Genomic DNA, 11,355 nt, shown 5'->3' on the forward strand with positions numbered 1-11,355 from the left:
ATTATTTTCCGAATTTAGGACAGGTCAGTATTATCTCAGTTGGTTTTCTGAAAACTTTCAGATAATTTTATATACAGTATGTTATATTTCGAGCTAAAATTTACGAAAAGTAACTATTTTCATACGATATTTTAGTTTCGATGTTATAACCGATACGTACTACTTCTGGATATATAGTTAAAATAATTTTTTTGCAAACACTTCAAATTGATAATTATTGGCACACTTAAAATTTCTATACTTAACTACATAGCCCTGTACTTTTTACTGTATTTGTTTCTCGATTCATTTATGAAATAATAATACAAATTAATAATGTAAATAAAACTACAAGGGATTCATTTGTTAAGAAAAGTAGTAAAACATTTGAAATATTGTTATTTCCTCAGGGTAAGAGAGTCGTAAGCATGCCTATGACGTGATGGGAGGTATTTTTGTGCGAACAATTTAATTTCGGCTTTGTTAAGGTGAAAACTCAAAATACTGTATGATATACTTAAATGTGAGAAAATACATCTACATACAAAAATTTTTCCAACAACAATATTCAAATTTATTTGGTTTAAACCAACCGAGAGGATCTGATCTGACATTTACATCTTAAAGAATCAGACCCCAAGACAAGAAGAACTGGAGCCAACTCAACATGGCACGCTAAGCATACTAGAAAGATTATTGTAAACTACGCACGTCTCAACTCCTGATAAAAAACTTTGCTTAATGTGGATAATAAATGGAAAGGGAAAGGAGGGGTGAGATTGCAAACTGACGGAATGGTTTCAGTCTTCCAGTCAGATGCCGTCCGCACAGTCCACCATTAGGATGTCAGGACTAAGGACACCTAGGTCCTGGGAGTCGGCTGCGCTCAGTATCGAGGGAGGGGAAATTCGTTCTCACGGATTCTAATTTCCAATATGCAGGGGAAGGCAGAAGAAACGAACTACATGTTAGTAAGAGAAAGGACACTTCTAACAGATCCTTTCTCAGAATAGTTCATTTTAACTAGTTCTTTCATGAACTACGGATCCCTAAACATACCTATTCATCGATGTCAGTGCCGTCAACTTCTGCGTTTAAAACAAAGTATCAGGCGAAGCGACTGTATTTCTATGTATTGATACTGCAATGAATCAGAATTAAGTTCTTAAAAATTCAATCAAGTTCCTGAATTTATTGATTTGCCAGGCCTTTCGCTGCACGGTTTAAATATGAAAATTTTCTTGGCTGTCATTCCTCTTCGAAACATAAAGAAACTACGATTTTGCTGCGGCACCACGTTTTCTGCAAAAAACGATGATAATATCATTGAAGCCACTATGTTAAATGGGAGCATGGCAGGAAAAGATATACTGCTACGACGCATCCCAATGGTCCCAGCAGATATGCCGTTCAAGCTGAAAGGTTTGCTGTTCCCGATGCGTCTCACATTTTCAGAGACCACCAACAAAGCACAGGGATGTTCGCTACAAGTCTGAGTACTAAATTTTGGCGAATCCATGCTTCTCAAATGCTGCAGGTGGCCTTATGAGACGTTGGAATGTGTTCTGATTTATTCGTGTGTGCACCAGACAGAAAAGGAGAAAAAATTCAGTGACCAAAATATTTGACTGCACAGAATTTAAACAGAAATACTTCCTCTGTTTTGAGCGGCATGAATCACTTGCCCAGTACTCGGTATAACTCGAAAATCCAGTCTTAAGTAATTAACGTGGCTGAAATAAAAGTACTGCGTTGGTCTGTGTATATCAAACGATAAATATGAAAAGAAGACGATTGTCTGTGATCAGTACTTTTAAAGGAGTACGTGTGTGTTCACAGGAAGACATATGAGAAGAACATTTAATGACTAAGCCTGGTAAGTTATGTCTGGATATAAATACGAAGCTACATAACCACCGGAACGTTTTTCGCGTTGTTACAAGTGTGTGAAAGGAAAAGCCAACGGGCAATACGCAAAGAACGTACTGGAGTACCAAAGAAATTGATATAGTCCTGCGTAATCTAATACAGAGACATATAAACTGGCAGAACACGACGATGTGGTCGGCAACGCCTACAAAGGCAACAAGTGTCTGGCACACTTGATAAATCGGTTACTACTGCTACAATGGCAGGTTATCAAGAGGTAAATCAGTCTGAACGTGGTGTTATTGTCGGTTCAGGAGCGACAGGACACAACATCTCCGAAGTAGCGATGAAGTGGGGACTTTCCCGTACAACCATTTCGTTGAAAGTGACAGAAGTGCAACGCTTCCGCAAATTGCTATATATTTTAATGCTGGGCCATCAACAAGAATCAGGATGCAAACCATTCAAGGAAACATCATCGATATCGGCTTTCGGAGCCGAAGGCCCACTCGTGTACCCTTGATGGCTGCATGACCCAAATCTTCATGCCTCGCCTGGACCTGTCAACACTGACGTTGGACTGTTGATGACTGGAAACATATTGCCAGGTCGGGTGAGTCGTTTCAAATTGTATCGAGTGGATGGAGGAGTACGAGTATGGAAACAACCTCATCAATCTGTGGATGCTGCATGTCGGCAGGAGATTGGTCAACCTGGTGAAGGCTCTGTAATGGTGTGGGGCGTATGCTGTTGGAGTGATATGGGTCCCCTGATACGTCCAGATACGGTTCCGACAGATGACGTAAACATAAGCATCCTGCCTGATCACCTGCATCCATTCGTGTCCACTGTGCATTCCGACGGACTTGGGCAATTCCAGCAGGACAATGCACCACGCCACACGTCCAGAATTGCTACAGAGTGGCTCCAGGAGCAGTCTTCAGAATTTAAACACTTCCACTGGTCACCAGACTCAACAGACATGAACATTACTGAGCATATCTGGGATGCCTTGTAATGTGCTTTTCAAAAGAGATCTCGAACCCCTTCGTAGTCTTACGGGCTTATGGACAGCCCTGCAGGATTCATGGTGTCAGTACCCTCCAGCACTACTTCACACATTAGTTGAGGCCGTGCCACGTCGTCTTGTCTTGCGGCACTCCTGCATGATCGCGAGGGGGGGGGGGGGGGGCGCTATACGAAATTCCTTTGGTTCTTCAGTATATATAACATGCAAATGATTAGTGTGTGTAGTTAGTTATACGTCCAAATCATATAACTTCCTACAGCCGGCCGGAGTGGCCGTGCAGTTCTAGGCTCTATAGTCTGGAACCGAGCGATCGCTATGGTCGCAGGTTCGAATCCTGCCTCGGGCGTGGATGTGTGTGATGTCCTTAGGTTAGTTAAGTTTAATTAGTTCTAAGTTCTAGGCGACCTATGACCTCAGAAGTTAAATCGCATAGTGCTCAGAGCCATTTAACTGCCTACATATAGACAGACACACATGGTGCAAGGTGTATAAGTACAGATAGTTCTATCGGTGAGTGAGAACAGTCTACTAAACAATACTATATCAGTACTTACACGATTTGCAGACTTATAATTATAGCTGTTACAGAGCGTATGTTTTTATACCTGTTAGCATTTGCAAGTACGGATGGCACAAGCAAGTCATTAAAAATGTACCTTCCTGTGGTCAGTAGGTCAGGTGCTGAAGTGTGGATGCATAGAGGCGAAAAGAAAGTTTGTAGCGACAGTGGTAGTCCACTTTGAGGTATAATTACGATGGTGCAGTACGTAAAATATATAAAAATCTAGACATGGTTCCTAAATACTTAAATGCCTATACAAGTAAAGTTAATCCCATTAATCTTTAAATTCTGTGTCAGAAATCTTTAACATTGTGTCAGAAAAATCTGGTAACAAACAGAGTTAATATGTGTACAGCAGAGACATCCGTCGTTATTCAGGAATGAGACCAGATATTATAGATAAATCCTAGAGAATTAACAAAATGCATATAACAGTATAGTGTTCACTGACGAATGAAAGGCGTAGACTGATGCAATCGCCTGATCTGTGCTGACCCCCTCCCTCCCCCCCCCCCCCCCCCCAGGTGCAGAAACCCCAAAGGAGGAACGTAAGAGAAGAATAGAGAGTGCATTTGGAGCATCGAGGAACACGATCTGTAGTCTCCAGACAGACTTGCATAGAGAGCAAAACAACTCTCCAACCTTTATTCAACGGCTCAGCTCCAGAAACCGGTGTTCCTCCAGCAGCAGTGCGTGTCTACGGCCAATCACGCACTGAAGACAGTTGACAGTGATCAAGGACAGCGACAGGTCATACATAAAGCACGCCAGTGGCGAGACGCAATCAATACCTTCACTGCACGATAACAACGGGGAAGTCATTGATGATAGTGCCACTAAAGCAGAGTTATTAAACACGGTTTTCTGAAACTTCACCAAAGAAGACGAAGTAAATATTCCTGAATTCCAATAAATAACAACTGCCAAGATGATAAACATAGAAGTAGACATCCAGGTTGTAGCAAAGCAGCTTAAATTAATTAATAAATGCAAGGCTTCCGGTCCAGATTGTATAGCTGTCAGGTTCCCATCAGATTATGCTCATGCTATTCCTCCATATTTAGGAATTATATACAGCCTCTCTTTCACAGGGAGTTCCGTACCGAAAAGCTGGAAAATTGCTCAGGTCACACCAATACCCCAAAACGGAAGTAGGAGTAATCCGCTGAATTACAGGCCCATATCACTAACGTGGATTTCCAGTAGGGTTTTGGAACATCTATGTGTTCGAACATTATGAATTACCTCAAAGAAAACGATTTATTGACACATAATCACCTTGGATTCTGACAATATTGTTCTTATGAAACACAAATAGCTCTTTATACTCATGAAGTAATGAGTAATGGGGGCAAGTGACAGGGGATGTCAAATTGATTCTATACTTTTAGATTTCCAGAAGACTTTCGGTAGCATTCCTCGTAAGTGTCTTCTAACCAAACTACATGCTTATGGAATATCTCCTGAGTTGTGCTACTGGTTTCTTGATTTCCTGTCAGAAAGGTAACAGTTCGTAGTAATAGAGTGAAAGTCATCGAGTAAAACAGAAGTTATACCTGGCGTTCCCCAAGGAAGTGTTATAGGCCCTCTATTGTTTCTGATCTATATTAACGATTTAGGAGACAGTCCGAGTAGCCGTCTTTAGATTATTTGCAGATGATACTGTCATTTACCGTCTTGTAAAGTTATTAGATGACTAAAGCGAATTGCAAAATGACTTAGATAAGATAGCTGTATGGTATGAAAAGTGACAATTGACCCTGAATAAAGAAGAGTGAAGTTATTTACATGAGTGCTAAAAGAAATCCGCTAAATTTCGATTACGCGATAAGTGACACAAAACTCAAGTAAGTAAATTCAACTAAATACTTGGTGATTAAAATTACAAATAACCTGAATTGGAACGATGACATAGATAATGTTGTGAGTAGAGCAAACCAAAGACTGCCATTCATTGGCAGAACACTTAGAAGTTGCAACAGGTCTACTAAAGAGACTGCTTACACCACGATTTTCCCCCCTGTTCTGGAGTATTGCTGTGTTGTGTGGTTTGGACATCAGGTGGAACTGACGGATAACATCGAAAAAGTTCATAGAAGGTCAGCTTGGTTTGTATTATCGAGAAATAGGGGAGATAGTGTCACAGACGTGATACGTGAATTGGAGTGGCAATCATTAAATCAAAGGCGTTGTTTGTAGCGACGGGATCTTCTCATGAAATTTCAGTCACCAGTTTTCTCCCCCGATTGCTAAAACATTCTGTTGGCGCCCACCTACATAGGGAGAAATTAACATCAAGATAAAATAAGATAAATCATGGCTTGCACATAGAAATTTAAGTGCTCGTTTTTCCCCCGCGACTTCCGAGAGTGGAACGGGAGAGAGACAGCTTGAAGGTGGTTCATTGAATCCTCTGCCAGGCAGTTTGTTGTGAGTAGCATAGTAATCACGCAAATTTTGATGTAGACATGGACCTTGCAGCAGCAAGAATTAACGACCAGCCCCATGCATCCTTCCATCGCCCATTTGTTCTAGGTTCCAGGCATCGCCATTGCAAGCCAGGTGGCTCCCTCCAAAAGGACCCACAGGTAGTGACACGATCTGCCTCCCTCACCCCTTGCGTTTCTTACGAACTACACCCTGGCTGTCAATTCTGTGAGCCTGTTTCAAAGGTATCTGTATGCGATAGCTCTGTAGTTAACAAAGGAACACTATCCATGGAAGTAAGACAGACAATGGTTGCGTCAAGGCTGCTCCTGCGACCACTGGGTAGTTGTGATAACCTGTTTTTCCAGCAGACTTATGCTCTCCTGTCCTGCACTCACAACCCTACGTTCGTTTTTCATTTATAGTTGTGTCTTGCCTTCCAAAGTTGAAGAAAGTGTATTTCCCTAAGGTGAATGATGTAAGAGCAAGACACTGGCGTATGTTTATGGTTATATGGTTTATTAACGAAAGGCAAAACCTACGTTACTAGCATTTGTAGACTTAGAGAAAGCTCTTGACTATGTTGGCTGGCATACTCTCCTTCAAATTCTGAACCTGGCAGCGGTCAAATACAGGGAGCGAAAGGCTATTTACAATTTGTACAGAAACCCGATGCCAGTTATAGGACTCCACGGCATAAAAGGGAAACAGTGGTGACGAAGGGAGCGAGACAGGGTTGTAGCCTATCCCCGATGTCATTCAATCTATATATTAAGCAAGCAGTAAAGAAAACAAAAGAAAAATTCGGAGTAGGAATGAAAATCCATGGAGAAGAAATAAAAACTTTGAGGTTTACCGATCACATTCTAATTCTCTCAGAGACAGCAAAGGACCTGAAAGAGCAGTTGAATGGAATTGACAGTGTCTTGAAGGAGGATATAAGATGAACCTCAAGAAAATCAAACCGAGGATGATGGAATGTAGTCGAATAAATCGAGTGATGCTGAGGGAATTAGATTAGGGAATGAGACACTTAAAGTAGTAAATTAGTTTGCAACCTGGGGAGCAAAATAACTGATGATGGTCGAGAGGATATAAAATGTACACTGGCGGTGGAGAGGAAAGCGTTTCTGAAGAAGAGAAATTTGTTAACATCGAGTACAGATTTGAGTGTCAGGGAGTCGTTTCTGAAAGTATTTGTATGGAGTGTAGCCATGTATGGAGGTGAAACATGGTAATAAATATTTTAGACAAGAAGAGAATAGAAGGTGTCGAAATGTGCTGCTACAGAAGAATGCTGAAGATAAGATAGATAGATCACGTGACTAATGAGGAGGTACTGAATAAAATTGTTGAGAAGAGAAATTTGTGACACAACTTGACTAGAATAAGGGATCGGTTGGTAGGACATGTTCTCAGTCATCAAGGCATCACTAATATAGTAGTTTGCGGTAGGTAGTTGGAGATGAAGAAACTTGCTCAGGATAGAGTATTATGGAGAGCTGCATCAAAGCAGTCTCCGGACTGGAGACCACAACAACAGCAGCAACATGTTTATGATGGAAATCAGGAATTTACGTTATTCATACCGGATGACAATTTTTGATCTACATCAAAAGAAGCCGGCCGCGGTGGTCTCGCGGTTCTAGGCGCTCACTCCGGAACCGCGCAACTGCTACGGTCGCATGTTCGAATCCTGCATCGGACATGGATGTGTGTGATTTCCTTAGGTTAGTTAGGTTTAAGTAGTTCTAAGCTCTAGGGGACTGATGACCACAGATGTTAAGTCCCATAGTGCTCAGAGCCATTTGAACCATGAAAAGAAATCGTCATAGCTTCTGAATGGTTTGCGTTATGACGTTCAAACTGTACGGTTAGCCGCGGGGCATGATTGTAATTGGTACGTGTATGCGCGCTCTCCTTTTTGTTGTCGTATATTTGCGCGAGAAAACGTCACGGTACAGCGTACCTGAACATAGAGCGCTTGTGAAGGCCTGCTGTGCTAGCAATAACAGCCCAACTGCGGCTCAGAGGAAGTGTTGCGACCGAGTTCAGGCTAAAGACAACCGGTCCAAGTGTGCTAACGATCGAGAATATGATTCGCAAGTTTGAGAGACGGGTAGCGTTCGTGCTGACTGAGTTCGCAATGTCGGTCGTCGAAAAAGGATGAAAACGCCTGAAGACACCAAGAAGACGCTTGCATTGTTTCAAACTAGCCCCAGGAAATCGGTGAAACGAGCTGCATAACAGCTTTGAATCTACTGGGACACACTGAAAGAAATTGTTGTTGAAGACCCGCATTTCTTCCCATATAAAATTCAGACCTATCAGCCATTTTTAACTCCCAGGGCCATTGAACAGCCGTTATTTTTCGCCAACACTATTGTCTACAGAATTGATGTGAATACAGTTTGGTTTAGCGGCTAAGCCCACTTCCAGTTGGGTGGATTCGTCAATAAGCGTAATTGGCGCATCTGGGGGACTGAGAGTCTACATTTGGCGGTCGAAAAGTCTCTTCACTCTCAACAGGAGACTGTGTGGTTTGCAATTTCCATTCACCGAATAATCGGTGGATATTCCTTTGGTGACTACGGAATGGTACGTGAAGGTGTTGAAAAATGATTTCATCCCCATTATCGAAAGTGCCAGTGATTACGACGAGATGTGATTTGTGCAAGAATGGGCTCGACCCATATCGAAGCAGTAGAGCGTTTGATGTCCTCGAGAAGCACTTTGGAGACTGCATTCTGGCTCTGGGGCACTCAGATTCAACTGGCATGGGCCTCGATTGGATTCACTTTCAGAAAAAACAGCTGTGCCATGCTTACTTGTACATGTAAAACCACTCTCACTTTCTACCTATTCGTTGAATAGATTAAGAATAATTGTTTATAGCACACTTCCTTGCTGGGCTCATTTCTGAACATGTGTAGAACCTGTGTAGTGCGCACACCAATAAAAGTCCTTTCTTTTCGTATACAGCTTCCACAGAACATATCAGTGTCTGCGCATATTCCTACATTCTTCTATAACTCAAAGTTTATTTAGCCATTTTACATTATGAAACGTTTTCTGTATACCTAAATAAGCTGTGTATTTACATTTCAAAATTAAGTTTAAAGATATTATTCCTTCTTCGATACTTCGGGTTTTTCTAAATCCAAACTGACTCTGATAATCTTATGTCAACTGTTCGAAGATTCGAAGACAATGGACGCTTTTATTTTATGAGGCACTTACAACTAAGCTAAGACTTCGGCAATTTTAGTATTTTAAGACATTCCTCCTTTTAGGATTAATTTTATGTTTCTCTAGAATCTAAGGATAGTTTTCCCTCTTCATTTATCTTGCACTTAGGAGTATATAACACACTTCTGATTTCGATTCCTCCGGGTTCGAGAAATTCAGCAGGAATGTTGTGTTTCCCTTGTGCTTTCTTGTTTCTCAGGATTCTCAGAGCTAGTTGATACAAAACTGCAATAAATAATAATCATTTAACATGTCATTTAAAGGATCAACCTGATCGTCTAATGTAGTAACTGGAACTATGACTATCTTCAGCACTAATTATACCGTGTAATAAAGAACTTATATCAAGAAAGGTTAGTTATCAATACCACCTGGAACAATGTGGTAGCATGACATCAGTTATGAAATGATGGCAAATATGTTAGTTGAAAAGGTGGCATATTCTCCATAACTGGCCCTGACATATCGCCCTGCAGTAATAGCTTCCAACCATAGTACCAGAGCTAGGACTTGCAAACACATACACACACACCAAATCATCATCTTTACCGATTAACTGAACTTTACAAAGAAGAATATTTTCTTTGGTAATTTTTGTTTCCCAAATGATGAAACATAAATTATACTCAGATTTTGTAGACGCTTTATTAAACCTCAGACTAATGAGTCAATGACACAATTTGTACTTCTTATTTGTAATAACCATTTTTCATAGACTGATGTAGCCTTTCTCATTGCATTTACTGCTCCTCAAAAACAAAAGTCAACTAACGGTCTGCACTGACGGTGTACACTTGTTAGAAAACATGTTTCCTCTACACCACTTCTCTCTCTCATGGCAGTTGCTTCACCCTCTCGCTGCAGCCTTACTTAAAATGGATGAAGCTAAAATCCGCGCACTGTACTTACTGCTTCTAAAGCACATGACTGCGGGAAACCTTACTTCTTAACTGTTAGAAATCGAACGATTTCAACTTGGCAATGCTTTTTGGATGAAGTGAGAAATGAAGAAATTTCTGGTCTATCGCAAGAACCTTTATGAGATATTTAAGCATACATGATTTATATGTCTCGATTTATCTATCATAGGTGCATGGTAAAAAGTACGAACTATTCTGTACAGCAGGAGGATTATGTGTGGAAGATGAGGTTCATACATTCATTTGACTAGCTCTATCCTCACCACATTGTGTCATTCGTTAATGCTATTTTTGAAAGTAAAAGTTAATTAATGGTAACCTATGTAATAACTATTATACTTTTATGAAGCAGTAAGAATAAGAGCGAAGTTTTTTTTAAATAATTTAGTATTGTGATCGAAACACAGATAGACACATTTGTCTTTATCCCTCACGAAATTTAATTTTATGCATTGTGGGTGGGGGTATGGGGTGTAACAATGCCACTACTGTACACGACGTTGTGTGTTGTGATATTGGACTATGTCAGAAGTTGCCATCCAGCTATGCCCGCCACCTTGATGTAATGTTCCTAGAAAGTCATTCCAGACTATGATAGCAGTTAGTTGATCCGCTGTGGGTATCAGTTCCTGCAGAGAAACATGTTAGATTGGCGGTTAAGGACAGTGTGATACAGATTTCAGGCGTAAAATATCATATTTTTCTTAAATAACTTTAGAAATCGGAACTTTGTGTTGAATAAATTACGAATTCAGTACGTTCTGACGCTCTTAGTAATCTGATAGATCTCCATTTTGATATTCTGAGCAAATAATTGTAGAAAGAGACTAACGATAAGAGGTCTCTATTCCTTCTGGGGCTTTTTGTACTAGCAAATAGGAAAGTTTTAAGGGGAGATTTTGGTCCGAAAAATCGATTTTTCAAAAATATCATTCTGTTGATCTACACACTTTAATCTATGTTGTGTGCGAATTTTATCGTGATAGCAGTTTTAGAAATGCCTTTATACTGTTAAACTGATTAAATCTGCACTGCAGGCCACTCCCACCTCTCCCGACAATTGGGGAATTGGTGGCTTCAGCGCAATTTTTGTCAGTGTTGAAGCTATTTTCTTTCAATATCTTTGGCTGACATCTATATCTTTGCCTGAAAACTTGGTTTTATGTGGTTTATTTACGTTTTGACAATACTAACACATATTTGTAGGTGGAAAGTGGAATTCGCAAACCTATATGTGGAAGTCTAGATTTATGCATAATGGGTGGTGGAAAAATGGTGTTTAGCTGATGGAAGTTTCATGGAAATCGGTTCACCAACAA

This window comes from Schistocerca serialis, chromosome 11 (genome assembly GCF_023864345.2).
Source record: "Schistocerca serialis cubense isolate TAMUIC-IGC-003099 chromosome 11, iqSchSeri2.2, whole genome shotgun sequence".
Lineage (NCBI taxonomy): Eukaryota > Metazoa > Arthropoda > Insecta > Orthoptera > Acrididae > Schistocerca > Schistocerca serialis.